Source organism: Otolemur garnettii, unplaced genomic scaffold (genome assembly GCF_000181295.1).
Source record: "Otolemur garnettii isolate 467f Iridium unplaced genomic scaffold, OtoGar3 scaffold00008, whole genome shotgun sequence".
NCBI classification, from domain to species: Eukaryota; Metazoa; Chordata; class Mammalia; order Primates; family Galagidae; genus Otolemur; species Otolemur garnettii.
The window spans coordinates 6,615,400-6,637,182 of NW_003852403.1; the positions used below are offsets into that span (position 1 = coordinate 6,615,400).

Sequence of the window (21,783 nt, forward strand, 5' to 3'; positions counted from 1 at the left end):
GCAGTAAGTTATGATGACATCATGACACTACCCAGAGCAACAGAGTGAGACTTTGTCTCAAAAATAAATACATACCTACCAACCTAAATATATACGTAAGTACATACATACATAAAATACTAGTCCCTGTTCTTACGGAGTTGTTGAAGGACCTAACAAGATTATGCCCTTACTGCACTTGGACAAGAAATGCTAAGTACATAGGGGCTGTCATTATTACCACTGGCTCAGGGTTGCTGCCAGGTACAGGCCTCATGGCCTGCCAAGGTGGAGGCACTGAAGCCCATACACAGAGACAGGGAAAGTCCCAGGGCTCTAGGATAAATCCTGGGCACAGGCCCCCAACAGGTCTGCTCCCTGTAGATGGGCTTCATCAGGGCCGTCTGCTGAAGGTGCTACCAACAGTACCCATGCCCTTCAGCCTCGTGACCTTCCTGCACCCATCAGGGGTATGACATCAGCTCGTGTAATCTGGTGTTAGGCCCAGATAAGGAAACTGAGACTGGAGGGACAAATGGCTTGCTGTGGGCCAGGCTTGGACCCCTCAGATCCTTACTGTGACCTCCAACACCAGAGTGGACCTGAGATCATCAGTTTGAGTTCAACAGGCTGTTACCTCCCTTCCATAGGAGGAGCCAAAGATGCTAAGCACCCTCCAGGGGCAAAATCTGTGCCAGGTGGTCCTTTGACACCCATCAACTCCCCTTCTCCAGGGATGGAGGTCTTGCTCAGAAGGGAACTGCCAGGGGTGGACAAATCTGGGCACTTGCCACTCCCAGTGCTGACAATCTAAACTTACTTCTCTGCCAATGGCCATCTCTTAGGAGTTTCGTCTCTTACCTCTGCCCACTCAGCTTGGGGTGCCACCTGCCACTTGGCCCTACACTTCTGAGGGGTGCCCTGGATAAGTACCACATTCCTACTTCTGGGACATTTCCCATCCTAGAGGCTTTCAGCAGAGCCCTTGGAAATCCTCAGGAAGTTCTGGGTGCAAATGTGCCACCTTATGGAGGAAAGGACACAAGCCCAGGAAGAGATGGGGGTAGGGAAGCCCAAGGCCAGAAGAAGAACTCAGGTCCATCTGATGTTGGAGGTCATACTAAGGATCTAGGGGGTCCAAGCCCGGCCCACAGCAAGTCATTTGTCCCTCCAGTCTTAGTTTCCTCATCGGGACCTAACAACGGATTACATGAACTGATGTCACAGCCATGATGGGTGTAGGAAGGTCACAAGGCTGAAGGGCACGGGCACTGTCGGTAGCACAGGCAATGTGCCAAGCACCAAGTGTTCCCAATGACCCCCTCCTGGGCCAGGCGCCAGCCTCCTGGCGGTCACGCTCCTCAAACAGGCATCCCTCTGGGATCCTGGCCACACGTGGGCTAGGCTAGTCTGAAGCAATGGCCGAGGCCCAGGGTTACAAATGCTGGACAAAGGAAAGCACTGTTTTTGCTAGCAGGAGGTGGTGTGTCTGAGCACGGGCTCTAACGTCACCCAGGCCTGGATAAAATCCTGGCCTGCTCACAAGCCATGTGGCCTTAGCCAACTCCCTGCCTCAGTTTCTTCAATGGTAATGAGGAGAGAGACGGCTTAATGGGTGAGAAATACTTGGCCTGGCCCCTGGCCCTCAGAGAAGACCAAAACAACATGAGCACCTGCTATTTATAGTAATGTCAGCTCTCCCCGGCCAGGGACAACCAATGGTGGTCTGTGAGGCACCTGATGTAAGGTCACGGAAGAAGCAAGTGATGGGCCTGATGATCATCACACTCCACTTAGCAGCTGGTCCCACTGATGTAGACTCTCCGGAAAGCTGGATCTTGTCTGCATGGAAGTGGGATTTGAATCTGCCCTGAGCCACTCACCCCGCCCTGACCAGGGAGGGGCAAATGCTTCTCATCCCTTACAGTCTCCATCTGTCCATCTGCCAAGCAGGAGGAATGATACCTGCCTGATCCCCTGGGTTGCTGAGAGGAAGGTCCTCCTGTTGGGTTCTGTACACTGCCAGCCCTGCCGGCACCAGCACACACCCAGAGCATGGCCAAGGGCCACCCAAAGGGGCAGTAAGCACTCCCCAAGTACTTTCCAGCTGTGGCCATCAGGGTAGGCCTATCCTTTCTTCTCCTTTGACTCTTTGGTCTCCCTTGTTCTTTCAGAAGGAGGAGCTCCTTTACCCAGCAATTTGGTAAGAGTCTCAAGGAAGCCACCTTTCACCTGCCCATCAATCCGTGAGAATGACAGAACCTGTGCTCTGGGGCCCTGGAGGGGCCTTAGGGTGCTTAAAAGGAGGGGCCAAGGCCAGCCCCCATGGTGGGTGTCCTCTTCCTGTGGCCATGGGACCCAGCACCAGGCTTATAGGCACAGGGGCCCTGTGATGTTTGCTGGAAGAACGAGTGAGCAGTGATGGCAGCAGTGGTGTGAAACCAACTCAGATGAAACAACATGGCACCTGACACTCACACAGAGCTCATTGCATCAGTACCAGGCTCAGTTTTAATAGACATTACTAAGTCATTCGGTCCCCACAGTGATGCTAGAAAGTGGGTAAAGTCATCTCTATTCCACAGATGAGGACGCTAAGCTCAGAGATGTGAAGTCACTTGTCTGGGGTTAGAAAGAGGCAGAGCTGGATTCAGCACAGGCTCTAGGCTCCAACATGCATGGGCTGGTCCACAGTGCTGCCTGGGGGCCCTGAGGAGGATGGAGAGAGCGGCCCACCCAGACCAGAGGTTCCCAGCCTGCATGCAGACCCTGCCCCAGGGATCTGATTTAACTGGATTTCACCTGAGGACCATTGGGCAGCCCAACCCTCACTCTTCAAGTGGGGATCCTCCTGAAGCCAGCCTATGTGTTGGGGAAGCCTGGGATCTGGAGCCAGATCCTCTGACTTCTCCATCCCGGGGCTTAGCGCTCTTAGAAACACAGCACCATCACCCAGTGGAGCAGCCCACGGGGCCAAGATGGGGCGGGAGAGATGAGGCAGACAGGCTCGGGGAAGCCAACACAGCATGCAGCGGGTGACATCAGGCCCAGCAATCCCTGACTCATGGCCACCCACCCGGTGACTCCACCCACTCCCAGTGCCCCCACCCTGGCTCTCACCCTGTGGCCTGTGGATGCCTCCCGGGTTCCCTCCCACTTAGGACCAGAAAGCCGCAGTAGGAGGAAGGAGCAGTGGGGCCCGCCCTGCACTGGTGGGACTTAGGGGCACACGCATAGTGTGTGGGGCTGCTGCCCCTCCCAGCAGCACCTCAGCCTCGCAGGCAGTACCAGCCTACAGGAGGAAAACTGAGGCCTGCCTGAGCCCAGCTGGTGCTAACACCTATGTGTGCTGACTTTCTTCACCACGTGACGACTCCTGAGTGAGGGCTCCCAACTAGATGAGCTTCCCTGCTCCCAGGTCCTCTCCTCGTGAATTCACTACTCCTGTCTAAGAACTTGCAGTGGCTCCCCATTGCCTACAGTCTTCTGATTTCAAGATTGTTCTCTTTTAATTACTAAAGGAGGCAAGAAAAGCTTCATCTTTCTCTGCTGCACCCCTTTTAATAAAAGGATTTGTTCTGTGAAATTTGGATGCAGTCATAAAGCCACACTTTAAGGAACTAGAAGGCCACAAGTGGTCTTAAGGCTGAAGGTTTCCCATCCCTGATCTCATCCCACTTCTAATACTGACCTGTAACCTTTCTCTCCCAGGGAAAGGCCTGACACACAGAGAAGGGCCACAGAGGGTAGGGGGAGGATCTGGCACTATTCCCACATCAAGAACTTCTCCCAGCATCCTTTGACACTGGCTCTGAAAGGCCCATTTGACAGGTACAGACACTGAGGCTCAGAAGGGCAATGTGCCCGAGGCCCCTGGGGTCTGAGCTATCACCACCCCATAGAAGGGGTCTTGGGCTTTTGGGGTGTCTGTTGTTCCCTGTCACCGACAGGCTTTCAGCTGGTCCATGAGCTTGAAGTGGCCCCCAGTCTGTCTTAACCCATCCTATGTCTGGCTGCCTTTGGGACAGTTGCTACCCTAGGCTGCCATCCTTCTGACAATGAACTGGGTTAGGGAGCACCCAACTTGGAGAGGTAGGTTATGAGTCAAACAGCACCTAGTAGAGAAGGATAGCATGGGGAGGGTGGTGGGAGAATCTGCCCCTCAGCAAGGCACCCTCCCCACCTTCCAGCCCATAGGCACCCTGGCCTGGACCAGCTGCCTGAGCAAAGCAGAGAGACGCAGGCATGCTCCACTGCTTAGCTCCTGGGGATGGGAGGAGGAAGGGCTCCCTCCCAGCCAGGCAGAGGTGAACGAGAGATTATGGGTTGTCACCCCAAGCCTGGCTGCACCCCATGGGGAGTTCATAGTTGAGCCCTGCTTCTGCTCTTCCCTTTCTTTCGATAGATAAGGCCCAGAGTAGAGTAATTGCCCAAGTGCACCAGGAAGCTGGTGGGGGATCCTGAACCAAGAACTGGGGCCTCCCAGCTCCCAGGCTGGACTTCACCATGCGGTTTCTCTTGCCAAGGCCCAAGGCCCGTAAAGGTCCCAGACTCCACTGTCTAGGAGGAGATATGCCATCCACATGTGTGTGGATAAGGGATGGGGTTAGGGTCCAAGCAGGTCAGAGGCAGGGCAGCCTAAGAGCCTGAGGTCGGGCTTCCTTTCTCAAGAGGGCACGATTCCTTGCAGCAGCTCCCATGGGAAATAGGAGAAGCGCCAGCTGCGGAGAACACAGGGTGGGACGAAGGTGGTGGCTGGGCAGGGCTTCCTGATGGGTGGACGGGTGGCTACTCACAGAGGCCAAGTGACCTGGGCGGCTGCAGCCTGGGGCCAGGCCAGACTTGGGCTGTGTCTCATCCCTGGCTCATGTCCAGGCCACCCTGAGTCCCATCCTCCAGGCCTGCCCAGGCTTCCTGTCCCACTGGCCCCACCCAACCCGGGGGAGAGGCAGAGTTGGAGGAGGCTTCCTTGGATGGGCTGTGTTTTTTAGGCATGGGATTGGGCAGGCTACCCTGACATGCTTGGTGGCCTTTGGCCCATGACCTCTAGGCCTCCATGTGTATTCCTGTATGAGGCCTTAACCAAAGTGACTGCTGGGTTTTCTTCCTAGAAGTGCAAACTTCAGACACAGCAGGGCATGGGCTGCAGTAATCAGCCCTACTCACTAATCAGATTCCTGGGAGTGATCCCTTGGGAGAAGTCATGCCCAAGAGACAAGGATGAGGGAAGAAGTGAGATGAGGCTGATTTCAGGTCTTAAATGCAGAACTTCCTAGTGGTTAGACTCAAGTCACCTTCTGTGGAAGGAATGGCACCCCAGACAGGCAGGGAAGCCCCCATGTTGGGCCAACATTATGTCATACTGCAGGCCAGCACCCAGAGTAAGACCCCTTTACCCCACACCAGCTTTGCACAACTGAACTCTTAAAATGTCAGGGGTCTGGGAGGCAGGAGAGCTTGGCCCTGAAGCTCTAGGACCACTCATGGCCTCCCAGTGACCCCCAACCCCTTCTCCATGGCCTCAGGAGCTAGGGATTCACCTGTCCAACAGGCTGGGAGCCTGACCCAGTGAGGTGGAGAGATGGGAACAGAGCTTAGCACCCTCCCCAGTGCCTTGTGGTTTCCCAGAGCACAGGCTATGGGAGGTTGCTGCCTCCCAGGTCTCGATCAAGGCTGCTCAGCAAATAGGCAACTCAGAAAGCAAATAGGCCAGACAGTGAGGAGGACTCTTCCAGCTGGCCGTGGGCCCACCGTGGACAAAAGCCTCTCATAGCTGAGTGCCGGGGAGGAACACAGATGGGAGGTGGTTTGGGCTTGAACAGGGCCAGGCCTCGCCCGAGATTACCCCAGGAACTGGGGCAGAGCTGAGATTCAAGTCTCCTGCCTGCACAGCAGCAGCCCAAGAACCTCCCCATGGAGGCACATCCATAGCAGCCCCTCATGGCCTCAGGTCTACTGACTGGTAGGACAGTGGGTCTGCTCAGCTGGGGCAGGAACTGATTTTAGTTATACCATGGTGGCCCACACTGGACACTGATGACCTGTCTATCCAGATTAGCCCAATCAAAAGGGTCCTGATGGCACTCTCCGCAGGCCTAGCTTGAAGCTCTGTCTGAAGGGCAGGGAGCCCCAGGAGGTGCTCAGTCTGAGAACAATAAAGGTCTATAGAAGATAGCAGGCAGCGTCAGCTTGGTGGGATGGCAAGGCACAAGCTCCTGGGAAGAGTAATAAGACAGCCATGGGGTGGAGTAAGCATCTTGGCCCTGGGGGTATGCAAGCTGAGACTAGGGACACAGCAGACTAGGAAGCTTTATGAATGCCCCTGTCTAGGACCCACATTCAGTTTGTGAGTGGCAGGATGGCTCCATGCATCACCCTCTCAGCCACTGGCCATCCACCTTCAGCCCTTTGCTGAACAGGAATTTTCCAGATGTAACACAACCGCCTTGAGCTTGAGAGCCTATGGGGTTCTTCCAGGTAAAAAACACCTCCAAATCCTATCACAATAGAGACAAGGTCTGAGGGTGCTCTATGTGGCTCTGATGCTGGCTCTCTGTACCCATCACCTTTCAGGTACCTGGTGGGTATTCATCATAAGTTTCCCCAGAGGCCAGAGGAGCCTGTGGGATCAGCCATACTTTGACCATCACCCAACAACTGCCTCTCTCCCGGGCTTCTCCTGGGCTTGGGCCCTTACATGAGGTGTTGCTTGACACTAGTTTGGCAGCGAACGTCTCCAGGGCCAGGGATGCATCTTTTACTAAGCAGGGGCCCGGCACAGACCTGGCTGCCAGGGAATGTTTGTCAAAGGAAGGAGAGAAGGATAAAGCAGGGAGGAGGGGGAACAGACACAGGAATGAAGGTGTCCTCTAGAAGCATGGCCTCAGAAGGCCACCACAGTCCTTTTTCTCCCTCCAGGCCCTGCTGGAACAGTGTCATCTAAGCAAGACAAAATGTGCAGGCTGGTAGGCCTTGATCAAGGCCATGGGAGGCCCCACTCTGGGTGATTTTGGAGCTACCACTTCTCTGGTGCCCTGCGGCCCATGTAGGCTGGAGAAGTTCCCCACACTCCTGGGCTCAGAGTTTCTGTACTCTGCCAACACACACATCTGCTCTGGAAGCCCCAGCTCTAGCTCTCACCTCCCTGGAGGAAGGGGACTCTCTCCTCTGCTAGAAATACCTGCTCAGTCCATGGAGGACTCAGTGGTGTCTCTCACCACTCTCACTGTGCCCTGCATCCATGTTAGGCTTGCATCCTCCTGGAACAGCAGTGGGGTGGGACATGGTCAGCTCTGGACAAAATCACAGGGTCTTTGAAATGAACGGTGATTTTGGCCATCCAGCAGGAAGAAAATACATCACGGACATGGGCATTGACAGAGGTTCTGGAAGGTCTGTGCTTCGACAAGCCCTATCTCTGTCCAGCCCAGGTCCTGGCACACATTAGGTGCTTAAGACACAGTTGTTGAGTTAATCAGTGGCTTGATGAATGCACATGACAGGCTTAACTCCCTCTCTTGCCATGGAGGCCAGGGCTCTGCAGCACACTCCAGGAGCCACAATAGATGGTGGCTGTGTCCACACATGCTCCTCTCTCTGGCCAAGATGCTGCCTTTTTTGCATTCCTGCTGGTAAGAGGTGCCCACCTTTCTTCTCTATTTCAGGGCTAGGAGTGTCCTCTGCAATCATGCCCAGTGCCTTTTCTTGACAGGGGTAGGCAGAGGACCAGAGAGGAGCTATTCCCCAGCCCAGGCCTGCCCACACCAAATTGAGGCCTAAGAACTCCAGCACTCAGCTCAGAACCCCCTGTTGTCCACAGTAACACTCATTTCCACTGCCCATACCAGTGTGGCCCTTCTCCTTTGGCTCCATGTCATAGCCTCCTGCTGCAGCCGGCCTGAACTGCTTACTTAGACAAACAGGGAAAGAAAGCAGCCACGTGATGGCTAAGGTTTCCTTGACCAGGGAGACACACACACACACACACACACACACAGCCACACATACACACGCACTACACACACACAGCCACTTGCAGCAGGTCAGGTGGTCAGGCAGCCCAGCAGGGCAGGGGCTGGGCCAGCTCAGGTTTCTGTGTCTCTGAAGGACAAGTGACCGGCTGCCTTTCCTCACCCAGAAGAACACCCTCTCCAAACACTTGTTTTTTGCTTCCTGGACGTGCCAGGGACTTGCTGGATGGGAAGCCCAGTGGTGAGGAGGGAGGGGAGTGGAGGGGGACAGAGGGAGGGGTGGAGCGCACACTGTCTGGTGTTTTCCTTCCTCCCTCCACACCCAGAGAGCAGATGCCTGCTGGGAGCTATGGCCTAGCCGCTCCCTGACTGCAGGGAGAATCCCAAAACCCCACATGAGGGCCCACGGGTAGGGTGCCGAGGCTCAGGGAGGCGTCCCCCATGAGCCAATGCCAAAGTTATCATGGTATTGCCAGAGCAGTGGTTTTGGAGCTCGACTCCATAGCACAACCCCAGGCGTCCAAGGGATGAAAGAAGGGTGGGAGAAGGGAGTGTCCAGTCCAACTCGGCAGGAGCTGCCCTGCCTTTGTCCTGTTGTTGGGAAAGGTTGTTGCCAGGGTCTTGAGGGCTCTTCCAACACTGGGGGGTGGGGGGGTCTGTGCCTTAAATTCTCCCCCAGAGTAGCAGGCCTGTCACAGCTGAGACTTGGCTGCTAGGACCACTGGAGGAGGCCACATCTCTTTTTTTTTTTTTTTTTTTTTTTTGAGACAGAGCCTCAAGCTGTCCCCCTGGGTAGAGTGCCATGGCATTACAGCTCACAGCAACCTCCAACTCCTGGGCTCAAGCGAGTCTCTTGCCTCTGCCTCCCAAGTAGCTGGGACCACAGGCGCCCGCCACAACGCCTGGCTATTTTTTGGTTGCAGCCATCATTGTTGTTTGGCGGGTCCGGGCTGGGGATTCGAACCCGCCACCTTAGGTGTACGTGGCTGGCGCCTTAGCCGGTTGAGCTATAGGCGCCGAGCCAGGAGGCCACATCTCTTGCCAGGCAGAGCTGAGACCCAGCTCCAGGCAGGCTGCAGGGAGAATGGGGGGAGGGCACTGTTCTGCTGCTGCCCCTGATGTGGCCAGCTCTATCAGAGTCTGCAGCCAGTGCCCAGCCCTGGCCTCAGGCCTGACCCCCAGGACCCTCAAACCCACTACAGAGGCATTTCAGGAAGGTCACAAGGAAATAAGAAGTATGGCCAAGAGTTCCCAAGTAAACACCAACTGCCATCAGTTCCCCAGCCCTTCACAGGGTTCTCTCACTGAATCCTCACAATGGCTCTAGAGGTAGGGACCATTACTGCCCCCACTTTATAGATGAGAAAACCGAAGCACAGAAATAAATGTTAACTAATCTGCAGGTCACAGTTAACAGGGGTGGAGTGAGGATTTGAACACTGAGGCCCCATCACCACCCACCCCACTGTCCCAAGGTGCACAAAAGTGTCCTGGGAACCCCAGTCCCTCAGCTAGCCCCACTGGAGGCTCTGTGCATCCTAGGCACTTGAGGAAGCAGCCCCTAAGAGCTGTAAGGAGGGCTCTGGTGTATGGGGGGGAGGGAGGAGAGCCCTGGGAGGCAGAGATGGAGAGAGCAAGATGGCAGCAGACAGCACCCCAGAGAGAAAGGAAGAGAAAAGGCAAAGATGGGGAGCCCCAGAGGGGCAGGGAGAGAAGGGAGACTGAGAGAGAACAGTGGGAAAGAGGGCTGGAGGGAGGGAGTGAGGAGGGGGAGACAGAGAAGCATAAAACAGAAGGAGAAGAAGGAAGGGAGGAGTTGGGGAGTGAGCCACAGAGAAGCGGGAGGGACACAGAGGCCAGGAGCGCTGAGAGGACAGGGCAGATGGGAGGTCAGGGAGGGAGGGGCCAGGCGCGAGCAAACCCACCCACCGAACATTAAATACCTAACAGGAGATGACAAATCAAATGGGAATTACTGCGGTAAAAACATAATTAGAAACTTGATTGAAGTTAAACAGAATTTACATAACACTGCAAATTAACTTTACACGGAAACTATTCACTGGGAAGGCAATGAAAAGGCATTTCATTAGTAATCTATATTTAAACAATAGGCACAATGGAGCCTTCTGATGAGGAACTTGGTGCCTTCCACCGAGCCAGTGCCAAAGGCTGCAGGAAAATCAAGGGCAGTGGATGCTCCAAGCAGAAGTGGGCAGGGCCCAGGGTAAGATCTCTGCACCCACTGGTGGGGGGCGGGGGGGGGAGGGCAGGGGACACAAATAGGCCAGTTGAGATTCTGGTGCCAGTTCTGCCCTTGACTTGTTCTGTGGCCCTGGCCAAGTGTCTTTCCTTCTCTGGGCCTCCAATTGAGGACACTGGAAAGGCAGTTTATAAGCCTGGATAGTCTAAGAGAGCCCAGGATATGACAGAGGTGGGACCAGCCCAGTTCAAAGCTCTTCCTTGCCACTTGTTAGTTGTGGCATCGTGGAAGCGTTCTCCTTTCTAGCCCTGGTCCACCCATCTGTTCAATGGAGGTAAGTCCAGTTCTGCCTGATGTCACCAAGGCAATAGAAGGATTTAGAGAGCAAAGGGGTGGAGACAGGATTAAAGAAAAGTGAGTCTAAAGGCACAGGATTACTGTCCCATCGCCAGGCACACTAATTAGATTACCCATGGCCTCCTGCCACTGACCTGCCACAGAGCCATGCATCATCAGAGCAGCTCCACCAGCTACTCTAGTCCTTCCTGAAGGGGAGGAAGCCAGCGAATCCCTGCCTGGTTCCATCCAATTTTTTGCGTGGGGAAATCTTGAGAGGTCTCTCTCATGTCCCAGTCACCCCAGACTGCATTCACTCAGCAGACGGCCTGGACTTTGCTCCCACAGCTCCTCTAGCCAGGGCCCACTCTTCTCCTACCCATGTCACATCTTGCATGCCCTGTGGAGCATCTGCCCAGCCTCACAGAGGGTTTGGGGGAAGCTGCTGCTCTGTGCTGCCCTCCCTGACCAAGCTGAGGCTATTCTCTCTGCTGCGCACCTGCAGTGCTCACTGTTACATTGGAAATTGCTGGTTCTTTGCCTTTTCCCTTCCTACCCTCTCTGACCTGCCAGCTCTCAGAGTGGGGACCCTCTGTTGTCATCTCTGCATTCCACCCTGAGTCCTGTGCATGGCACAAGGCAGGTGCTTAACAAATGCTGGTTGGCCTCAGAGTGGTCAGAGACAGCCTGAGAGGCTCAGCACCTCTTACCTGCAGGGAGGGTGTGACTAGGCTCAGGCCAACCCTCTGCCAGAGCACAGAGATAGCTCAGAAGCTCCTGAATCTTCTTCCAGTCTCTGAGGTGCTCTTTCCTATGGACCACAGCACAGGGCAGCTGCAGCTCCCAAAGTCATACTACTGGCGGGTGGCAGAGCTGGGCCAGAGGGAGTAGCCAGGAGCTCCTGTAAGGCAGAGACCATGCCTAATCCTCAGGATCCCACCCAGCCCTAATCTTGGCCCAGAGGGGACACTGCAGGGAATGTTTGCAGAAAAGGCAGAGAGAGGCAGTGACACAGAGACAGTTGAAGTGAGGAAAGAGATCAAGCAAAAAGCAACAGACACACATACACAATTCCCTGCCGAAAGCAGGACTCTTCTGACTGATGAGTGGATGCTGTCACACTTACTCAAAGCCTAGGAAGATTTAGTTGTTTTTAATATAAAGAATGCACGTGTGCTTAGGAATTCAACGGGGAGCTCTTGGTGGTATTTCTACCTTGGGCAGCACATGAACAGCCACCTGGAGCCCTGTGTTTTCAGAAGAGTGTTCTAAGCAAAGGGGGTCTCCAGTGTTCAGGAGAGCTGGGTGAAGCATCTCAAAAGGAAGTACAAAAGTGAGCAGACCTCAAGGCAACAGGCTCTGCTGGGGTCAGGGCATGCCGGCCGGGGGGAAAGGGAGGGCCCAGACATGGGCTCACCCACAGCCCTGCCAGACACCCACAGGCCCTCACCCTATGTGGTCACACTAGTCCTCCTCTTCCCCACCTTCACCTAATATGACCCATTTATAGAGGCCACTGAGCTGTTCCTTCTCCCCGCTTTGCCCAGCAATCTCCTTTGTCCATTAGGAACTTGCCCTCTCTGCTCACCTGCCTCCCAGCTGCACCTCCTAGCCCCCCTCTATACTCTTTTGGCCTCAGGGACTGGTTCCATGGAAGATAACTTTCCCACAATGCCGGGGGCTGGCGGGGTGGTTTGGGAATGATTCATGCACATTACCTTTATTGTATACTTTATTTCCATTGTTATTACTTTGTAATATATAATGAAATAATTATACAACTCACCATAATGTGGAATCAGTGAGCAAAGGGGAGCGGCTGTAAATACAGATGAAGCTTTGCCCACTTGCCTGCTGCTTACCTCCTGCTGTGCAGCCTGGTTCCTAACAGGCCAGGGACCACTACCTGTCCATCCTGGGGATTTGGGACCACAGTTCTATGGGGCTCAGTCCCCCTAAGGGCCAGATGCCAGGTGACTCAGATTCCTGACCCTTTCAACTGCCAGCATTTCTGGGGTGATCTCACCAGCCTCACAGGTCCCAACACTATCAATACACAGACAACTCCCAAATTTATATCTCTGGTCCCAGACCTGTCTCTGCCTTCCAGATTCATATATCCATTCAGCTGCCCACACAATCTTTCTACTTGGATGTCTCAAAGGCATATCAAACTTAACACATCTAAAACAAAACTCCTTAATCTCAAGCAGCCCTTTAGGTTCATCATCACTGGCTGAGTAAATAACCATCTCTGTCCTACCACTGGCTCCTGTCCCAAAGCCAAAAGCCTTCCTTGACTGTCCCCTTCTTTTTCAATCTTCTAACTCTAATCCACCAGCAAGCCTGTCCACTGGGTCTCTGAAATACATTTAGCCTTCAGTGGCTTTTTCATCTCCTCCCCTGCTACTCAGTAGACCAAGCCCCCGCCACCTCTGCCTGGATATGAGAGTGGCTTCCCAGAAATCTGTCTGCTCCATGCTTGCCCACCTATAGGAGTGGATCCCAATGCTCTCTCTGATTTCCTCAACTCCCTCTTGCCATGCTGGCTTCCCTGCTCTTTCCTTGAATAGGCTGAGTGTATCCCTGCTCACTCCCTGGTTGCTTTCAGATCTCTGTTCAAAGAGATCTTTGGCACCACCGTGTGCCAAAGAACACCTGACCCTACCTGACCCTGGGCATCATGTCCTTACCTAGCTTAATTTCTTATCTTAAAACTTACTTTTACAGCTCGGTACCTGTAGCTCAAGCGGCCAAGGCACCAGTCACATAAACCTGAGCTGGTGGGTTCAAATCCAGCCCAGGCCTGCCAAACAATGACAACTACAAGCAAAAAATAGCCAGTCGTTGTGGTGGGCGCCTGTAGTCCCAGCTACTTGGGAGGCTGAGACAGAAGAATTGCTTGAGCCCAGGAGTTGGAAGTTGCTGTGAGCTGTAATGCCACGGCACTCTACCCAGGGGGACAGCTTGAGGCTCTGTCTCAAAACAAACAAACAAACAAACAAAAAACTTAGCTTCACCTGACATATTATATATTCACTTTTTAGATATTCACTGTCCATGTGTCTCCATGAAAATATCGGCAGCTTAATGTACATAGTGATGTTTTAATAAAGAAAAAAATTAAAAAAGAAAAGAAAATATCAGCACCATGAGGACAGGGAGTTCTGTCTGTTTTGTCCCCTGCTATATCTCAAATACGTCAAGAGTCTGTGACACAGGGACTTTCTCAGAAAACATCTGGGGAATGACTAGGTAAACAATGGTACTTCCTCTTCTCTGAGTGACCACCTGCAGAATCAGCACTCAGTTCCTCCTCTCCTCCTGGGTATAGTCACATATACCAACAAGCTTTGTACGCTGCCCTTATGGAACTCAGTCTGGCTCTGGGATCCTGAGTCTGCCTCCATCACACACAGCATCCTCCCAGAGCTGGGCTATATCCGCTCCATCTTTAAAATCCAGCCTTAGTGCAGGCCTGACCCCATGGAAGGGTTAGTGAATGTTTGGTGAGTGAGTGAAAGAGTAACTGGGTGGTTAGTGGAGTGGGTAGATGCACGGGATGGATGGAAGGATGGGTGGATGAGTAGATGGATGAATAGACAGAAGGATGGTGAGAGGGATAGATGGGTAGGTGAACGGATGCATGGATGATGGGTAGATGGAGGGGTCACACCACAGGCACACAATAAAGACTCGTGGTTGCTTGGGTTCAATCGCAGGGCTTTTCTGGGGAGAATGGGTCAAATCAGTGCAGTGCAGTCAAAGTGAAGAAGGTGGTATGGCAAACAGGTTAACGCCAAGCTGCCCCGTGTGGCCAGAGCTTGCTGTGTGGTCCCTGGCAGGCCCATTAGCTTCCCTGTGCTTTGGTTTCATGGTCTGAAAAGCAGACAATAATTCTTGCCCAAAGCTGCCAGGAAGATCAATGTGGAGTTTCAAATGCTGCCACAAAGGAGACAGCAGCCACATTTCCACTGAAACACATCTCTGGCTAGGTCTGCCTTGGAAAATCCTCTCTTCTCAAGCCCCATCTGGCTCTGTTGAACTTGTAGCCTTATAATGCTATATTCCCAGGAGCTGGGACCCCTGGTTACAGCCCTAAAGTTCAAACTGAGCCAGGCTGCTAAGATGGCTGAACTCCAAATAACAACCAGATGCACCGATTCACAGAGTCCTTGAGGACTGGACTAAGTGGAGGACCTGAGCCCAATACCCATTTCGGAGATGAACTCCAGGCCAGAGCACACTGTGGCAGTGTGGGCACCACACAAGGAGTTACAGAGAAGCCCAGCAGCCAGGGAGAAGAGAGGCTGGAACAAAGGGATGACAACCCTCAGCTCTGGCGTAGCTCATTACATCCAGGAGCCTAACTTTGCCCCTGCCCAAGTTTGGGGCGAGGGTGGTGGGTGTCAGGGGTCTGGTGTTACCTTTGCAGGTCTGGCAGCTCAATGATGGATGATGGCTCCTGTCCTCACACCCCTTGCAGCATTGGTCTGACACCAACAGGCCTCCTCTTCCTCCTGGGTACACAGAGAGACAGGACACGTGTAGGCAGCCAGGGATTCAGACAGCCGTCCACTCCCTCCTACCTCTGTCCCCACTGCCAGGCTAATCTCAGTGGCCTCTTGGGCCACTTAAGCACACCCCGGGTTGCCTAATTTATCAGAGGTGGCTGTGTTTTCCCTGCCCAGATGCATTCTCACAAGCAAGCCAGTTCCTCCTAGTGGGATTTTTAAATATATGTACATACAAGTTTTGTTTCTTTAGGGGCTTGGAGATTTTGTGTTGTTGTCTTTCTCTTCACGGTAAAAAAAGCAGAAAGCCATCACCTTCCTGTGCGGCCCCCAGGCAGGGTGACAGGGGAGAAGCTGTCGGGGGTATTTTTAGCTGAGCCTACAAAGCCCTTGCCACCGTCTCCTCTCAGTGCCGTGCCTGGCTTCGGGGAATTATCTCACACGGCCGGCCGGCAGCCACTTCCAAAGCCACTCTTTGACCCCTGCCTGAATTCTTTCCCCATTATGAACTGCTCACCAGATCTCTGCCCAACCCTTGGCGCCACCGTACGCGTGCGCTCACCTCCTTGGCAAACTGGCTCACTCTTCTTGACCTTCCTACAAGTTTGGGGTCGGCTCTTTTGCTCAAAACTGGCGAAGGCCAAGACGTAGGGTTGAAAGCCGAAAAGAACCATTTTGATGATTTTACATTGTGTTACCCAAACCTCAGCTCTTCCCCCATGCTCCACACAATGCTTGGTCCTGAGCCGTGACCTACCTGTGCCACGACTTAATTAACATTCACCTTCAACTTACTTTTTGTTTTTAAAGCTCCAATAAATCTGGCCTTGTCCAAAGCAATCATGTCTATGAAATAACTGGTTTCACAGGCTAGTTATATATTTCTAATATACCTTAATAAATTATAATTAATAAAAAAATATGTTCTTGAGGGCACTGCCTAATGCTAGAATCCTGTCACACACTAGCAGAGGTACATGGGCCAAGGCTTGGCAAACGCCCCACTGTTCATCACCCCTCATGTTGTGCAGAAGGAGAAGAGGCATGAGAGGAGCTGGTTGGCTGGTGGGGCCCCAGAATCCGTGAGGCCAACAGAGACACAGGGTCAGCATGGTGTGCTGGGAGTGCCTATTACTGTCCTCGCTTTCCAGCACTGGGTGAGACCATTTCTAGCCCCATACCTGAGCTGAGGTGACCCAGAGAGATGGACACAGGACCTCCTGAGGATACCCAAAGGGCTGCAGGCCATGCTGAGGCCCAGGGTGCAGGATGACGTCTTTTCACGGCATCCTCTGAGGTCTGTGGTCATCTCTCCCTGTCCCACCTGGCCAGAGAAACAATTGAAGTGGGCCTCTAGGGCTGGAAGGCTAATCCCCTCTCTAGACATACTTGGAAACACAGAACATGCTCTTGAGCTCTGCAACCTGGGCTCTAAGCCCTCTGACCCTGCAGGCTCGTGGGGCAGCCTCATGCCATGTCTGGGCCTTGGTCTCCCCATGTGTGCCTTGAGAGGCAGGCCCAGGTGACCTCACAGCTCTGGGGCCTCAGTGATGCTCTCCTGTCCTCTCCTATTCTGCCCACAGGTTAGAGACCCTGGCTGGGCCCCTGGCCCCATGCCCAGCTGTCTGCCCCTCCTGCTCAGAACAGGATGTGGGTGTCAGGAGGTGAAGGAGAGTGTGGGGGTCGGGTGGGGAGTGGCCTCGGGAGGGACTTCCTGAAGCCAGATCGGTTTACCACAGTCAGTTGAGCCCAGGACCGCACAGCTGTGAGTTATAAATGTCCCTGTCATAGCCCAAGCCGAGAGGCCCTGCTGTTGCTGGAGGCGCCAGGGCCCAGGGCGCCCACCCTGGGGCCCTCCACGGCCAAGGGCTAGTCCTCAGAGGTCCAAATGTCCAGCCCTTAAGACCTCTGTGCTCTCTTGACTCCTCTCTCTGAGATGCCTGACACGATGGGGTCTAAGACTGCCCTCCCATGCCCACATCTTTCCCTTCCAGGTGTGAATCTTGTGGTTCCAGCTACCCCAAGATCTCCCAGAGTGCAGGGACCATCCTGGGCCTGCAACCGGCATGTACCTGGGGCTTGGCACAGACCCAGCCATCCAGGGGTGGCTGCAGGGGCAACTGTACCAACTGGGCTGCCTGGTTCCCATGGCCCTACCCACTCTTGCCTGCCTACCAGGGCATAGGCAGGTAGGGGAGCAGGAAGGGAGAAGGACCCATAGTGAGTGGGGCAGTGAGGTGGGGCTGGGAAACTTACACTTCACAAGCTTCCTGATAAGTCCCCCTCTAATCATAATAACAGTGATAAAACTGCATAACAGTAATTAACATTAAAGAATCTTTAGTTATTTTATGTACTTTATGTGAATTAATTTATTTAATCTCATCACAACCTTGAAGTAGGTACTGTATCTATTTTCAACAGATGGGGAAACAGAAAGGTTAAGAAACCACCCGGAGGACACACAGCTAGGATGTGAAGCCAAACAGCCTGGCCTGCATTGCTCCTTTCTAATATCTCCCTGGAGGGGTTGGGAGAGTTTTCCTTTCCTGAGAGGCTCCAAAGGCAGCAGCAACCAAGGGCTGAGACTAAGCAAGCCCCCCATGCTGAAATCATTCACCCACCCCATACACAGGCTTTGATGACACAGCCAGAGATCTCAGCAGTACACAGGGGCCTCCTGCTTACCTTACCCTGCCTGGGGCACACTGGGGGCTTCTCCATGGGCAAAAATGGGCACCACCTTGACTTTCCAGGACTGGCTGGGGGAGGGAGGGCCCTAGAGATGGTTGGGCCTGCCCCAAGGAGAACCCAGTGTGAGGTCTCAGGCTGCTCTTCTGGAGGGGAGGGGTAGGTTGCCTACAGCCTGAGGGTGGCCAAGGTCTGATGCTGGTGGGACAGTTGGGGCAGGCTTGTCAGGCAGCAGGGGGAGGAGGCAGGTGCCTTTTGGCCTCCTCGGAGCTATGCCTTTGTTTTCTCTCTTTGTTTTCCATCTGCCCACTCCAGGCTTCCCCTGATTGCGTACAGGGTGATAAAAGGGCTGATGAGCAGGAGATCTCTGGCGACAGTGGGGTTGCCTCACACAGACACAGACACTGTGGCGGCCAGTGGGTGTTATAGGGGAGCAGGCCTGGAACTGGGCTTGCCCCCCACTGCACCGAGTACTTCTCTGGGGGGCACTTTGCACGTGGTTCTCAGAAGAGAACTGTCATGCACAACCATCCCCCATTTTATAGAGGAGGAGACTGAGGTTCCAGAAAGCTGTAGCCAGACTGGAACCCTGGCACTCTGCTTCCAAAGCTTCTGGATCCCCACTGGGCCACAGTGACCCTGACCCTGAACTCTCTGGTCACCACACACCACCTGGCTTTGTTGAAAGCTTTCTCCCTTAAATTTGAGAACTGACCTTTCCCAGACTGGCCAGGAAAAGAGTAGAGTGCCCATTGGGGTCTCGCCTACCCACCAGGGGCTCTCCCTGTGAAGTCACTCATTAGCACCTGGTCACTTGGTACAAGATGGGATAGACTCCGACTTCCTGGTCTCCCTCAAACAGACTCTCCATGAAACTGCCTTGAAGAGGGCAAATGACTTCTCTCTTTTGGGCTAATTCTGACTGAGTGCACAGCTGGGGCGAGACAGGCATGATCCAGGGGACTGTCTGCCTGGCCATAGGCAATGATAGTCACCAGGCAGGTACTGGCCCACTCAGCTCCAAGTCTCTGCTGACCCTGCCCTCCCCTGCCTGGCTTCCTTACAACCCCCTCAACTTACGAAACAACTTCAACTTCAGTTATCAGGTATTGTGAGCTACATCTGAGTTCCATCTTAGTGTTGTGTATCGTTATTGAAGTCACTTGAAACCACATACTTTTCTTTTCACTCATTAAGAGCAATATTATCTACGAAATCATGGGTTTGATGTATTAATCGTATTTTAATATGTCACAATTGATGTATCAAAATTGATTTATTTGATGTGGTAATCATAATTCACATTAAAATAAATACATAGAATTAAAATTAGGAATTCATAGTATTAAATTTTAAAATAAATTAAATTGATAAATACATAATAATAAAATGAAACTGAAATTGAAATTCATAATGTTAAATTTGAAATTTAGACCCTCACACCTGTCCAAGTAGCCCATCATACACAAGGCCTGGCCTGGAGCCCTGGGGAGGTCTCGAGCTAGTCGGAGAGACAGAACCTCACTATATGCAGTCATAGGGCTGGACTGGACAGTGAAGCAGAAGGACGTACAGATTTCTAGAAGGGCACATAAAGGGCTTGATTTGGGCCACAGAGTTGGAGTTTGGTCTGGCTAGTTAGTTCTTCAGCAGGAGAAAAAAGCCATCCCCCTGACAATAGCAGGAAAAAGTGGAAAGAGCACTGGAGAGGGAGTTCAAACACCTAGGACAGCATCCTATCTGCCACTGTCTTGCTGGAAGTGCTGGCCTCTCTGGGCCTCACTTTCCCCATCCGTACAGAAACAGTGGCTGAGCCAGAGGCTCCTCTCAGCCCTATCTGTCAGACTGCAGCCCCCTTGCTGGTGCTGCTGGTAACCTCTGGCCTCAGCAGGCCCTTTACCCATCCACTCCCTTGACCCCTTCCCCCCAAACCTGATTGGGGGCCTCGGGGTGTGAAGGGGAGACAGGGCCATCCTGTGTGACAGCTATAAAATTAGATAATCAGCTAATCACCAGCAAATTAGCATCCCATCTTTACATAGAACAAATATAGTATTTACGTAAAAGTTGTTAGGAGTTTCTCTCTTTTTAATTAGCAGAAATAAATGCAAAATGAATGGTAATTAGGCAGCTGATGGATTCGGTAGTACAATTATGCCTGCAGCAGTGCCCCAGTCCCTAAACACTGCGTGCTCCAAGGAATCAGAGGAGCCTATTTATATAATTTATTTATAAAACAAAGTTAACAGGAACCGAGGGGTGAGGTCTGGGCATCACTGGGGGAGGGTCTTGGGATGCAGGGCAGGCTCCTGGGAGGACAGTGAGCTTCAGTGGCTAAGGAATGGAGGGGAGGGGAGTTGCTTAGTGCTGGGCTGTGAAAATGCACCACCAAGGCCCCCATGTGTCTATTTCAGGCTCGGCATGTGTTACTGGGAACGGCCTCCCTGGCAGGAAGTAGGCTGGGGCTGTGTGAGAGGCTGGGAACAGCTGTTCTTGTACTCCTGTCTGCCTCTTTCTCTCCCTCAGTCCCCACCTCTCTCTTTTTTACTGGCCCTATACCTTCACTATGGGAATAGTCTTCCTTTCCTCTATGAACTCAAGAGAAATCAGATCCAAGAATTATGCACTCTAACATAGTGGGAATAAACTCTAGACGAGTGGAGGACCTAATGCTATGGGAATATAGAGGCAGGGCCCCAGAGAGGAGGCGGCCAGAGGAAAAAATGCAAGTTAGGTTTTGGAGGATGCATAGGAGTTTTCTGAGAAGGCAGAAAGTAGCAAAAGGACTATGCGTGAAAAGGCAGATAAGTGGTAAATAGCAGTGTGTGACTAGAGTGTACCAGGGGTGTGGAGCTAGCGAAGTAAGCAGGGTCTTGGATGCCAGGCTAAGGGTTTGCTTTTGAGTTTAGAAGCCACAGGAAGATCTGAATCAAGGGAGCAGGGCAGCCCCTTCCCCCTAACAGTTCTTTTCTTAGCTTCCCCTCCCCCACCCTGAAGTCAGAGAGAGGGCCAGGTCGACAGGCCATTAGAGGCAGCTGGTCTAGCTCAGCAGAGCAAGAGGCTAACCTGATTACAGGGACAGGAGGTCTGTCTGTGGGGGAGGGAGGGAGGGAGGGTGACCGCTCTGAGAGTGAAGGGAAGGGTGGGGCACACTGGGCAACTCCTGGGTCTCCTGAGGAAGGGGGCTGTCTTCCTTGGAACATAGTCCCCCACCCTGTCCCACCCTTGACTGCTTTGCCAAGTCTGGGGGAGGTGAGAGAGCATTGGTGGAGGTGCCTTGTCGCCCCTCCCAGACTCAAACCCCAGCTCTACCACTGCCTGCTACTGTGACCTTGAAGAGCCATTCCCAACCACAGGACACACATTCCTGTCTCCAAAACAAAGGCTTCAACTAGAATGGGAGGGAGGCAAGAAGTCTGGCCCCTAGCCCCATCCTGTATAGTACAGTTAAGGGCACGGGTTATCAACACCTTTAGAAATTCAAGGAGGGCAGGTGCTGTCCAGTTTGCCATAGTCCCTGCAGCTCCCTCCTGCCTGTCCCAGCCCAATTTGCAGTCTTGCTTGGTATACTGCATGGCCATCTGGGCCCAGGCAGACAGAAAGGCCAGGGCAGGGAAAGGCTGGTGGTCAGAGTAGTCTCCCTATCATCTGTAACTCTTGCAGGAGTAGCCACGGGAGCCCCCGCTGCACTGGGGACCCAGAGTGAACAAGCAGCCCTTTCCTGCCTCCAGTGACTTGCTCTGACTCAGTCTGCTGGCCTCTACATAGGAACCACAGTAGTACTACTCCTCCAAGCCTCAGGGTCAATAGAAAGCTCAGAGAAGCCTGTGCAAAGGCAGCGATCTGAAAGTCAAAGCCCTGGGTAGTGGTTTAACTGTGACTACAACACCGCTGGCTATGAAGGATTTCACAAAGGGAAGTTTCGCACTCCCAGCAAGGACAGCACTCCAACCTCAGGGACCTACTTTAAAAAAGCACTGCTCAAATGACTTTCCGCAGCCTGGGCAAGGTCTAGAGATGGTGTGTGAGCTGCTATCTGCCGTCACTCTCAGGAGTGGGCTCTGAACTTGTAAGGGAAGACAAAGATCAC

General features: G+C 53.1%; 1 long non-coding RNA gene across 1 annotated transcript in view; it reads right to left on the reverse strand.

The window, feature by feature from the left end:
* Nucleotides 1-21,783, reverse strand: part of LOC105886410 — a 135,072-nt gene that overhangs the window by 51,795 nt on the left and 61,494 nt on the right. Inside the window, exon 3 of the long non-coding RNA XR_001161002.2 lies at nucleotides 14,916-15,008. This is a non-coding gene — a long non-coding RNA (uncharacterized LOC105886410). The remainder of the gene's footprint in view (nucleotides 1-14,915; nucleotides 15,009-21,783) is intronic.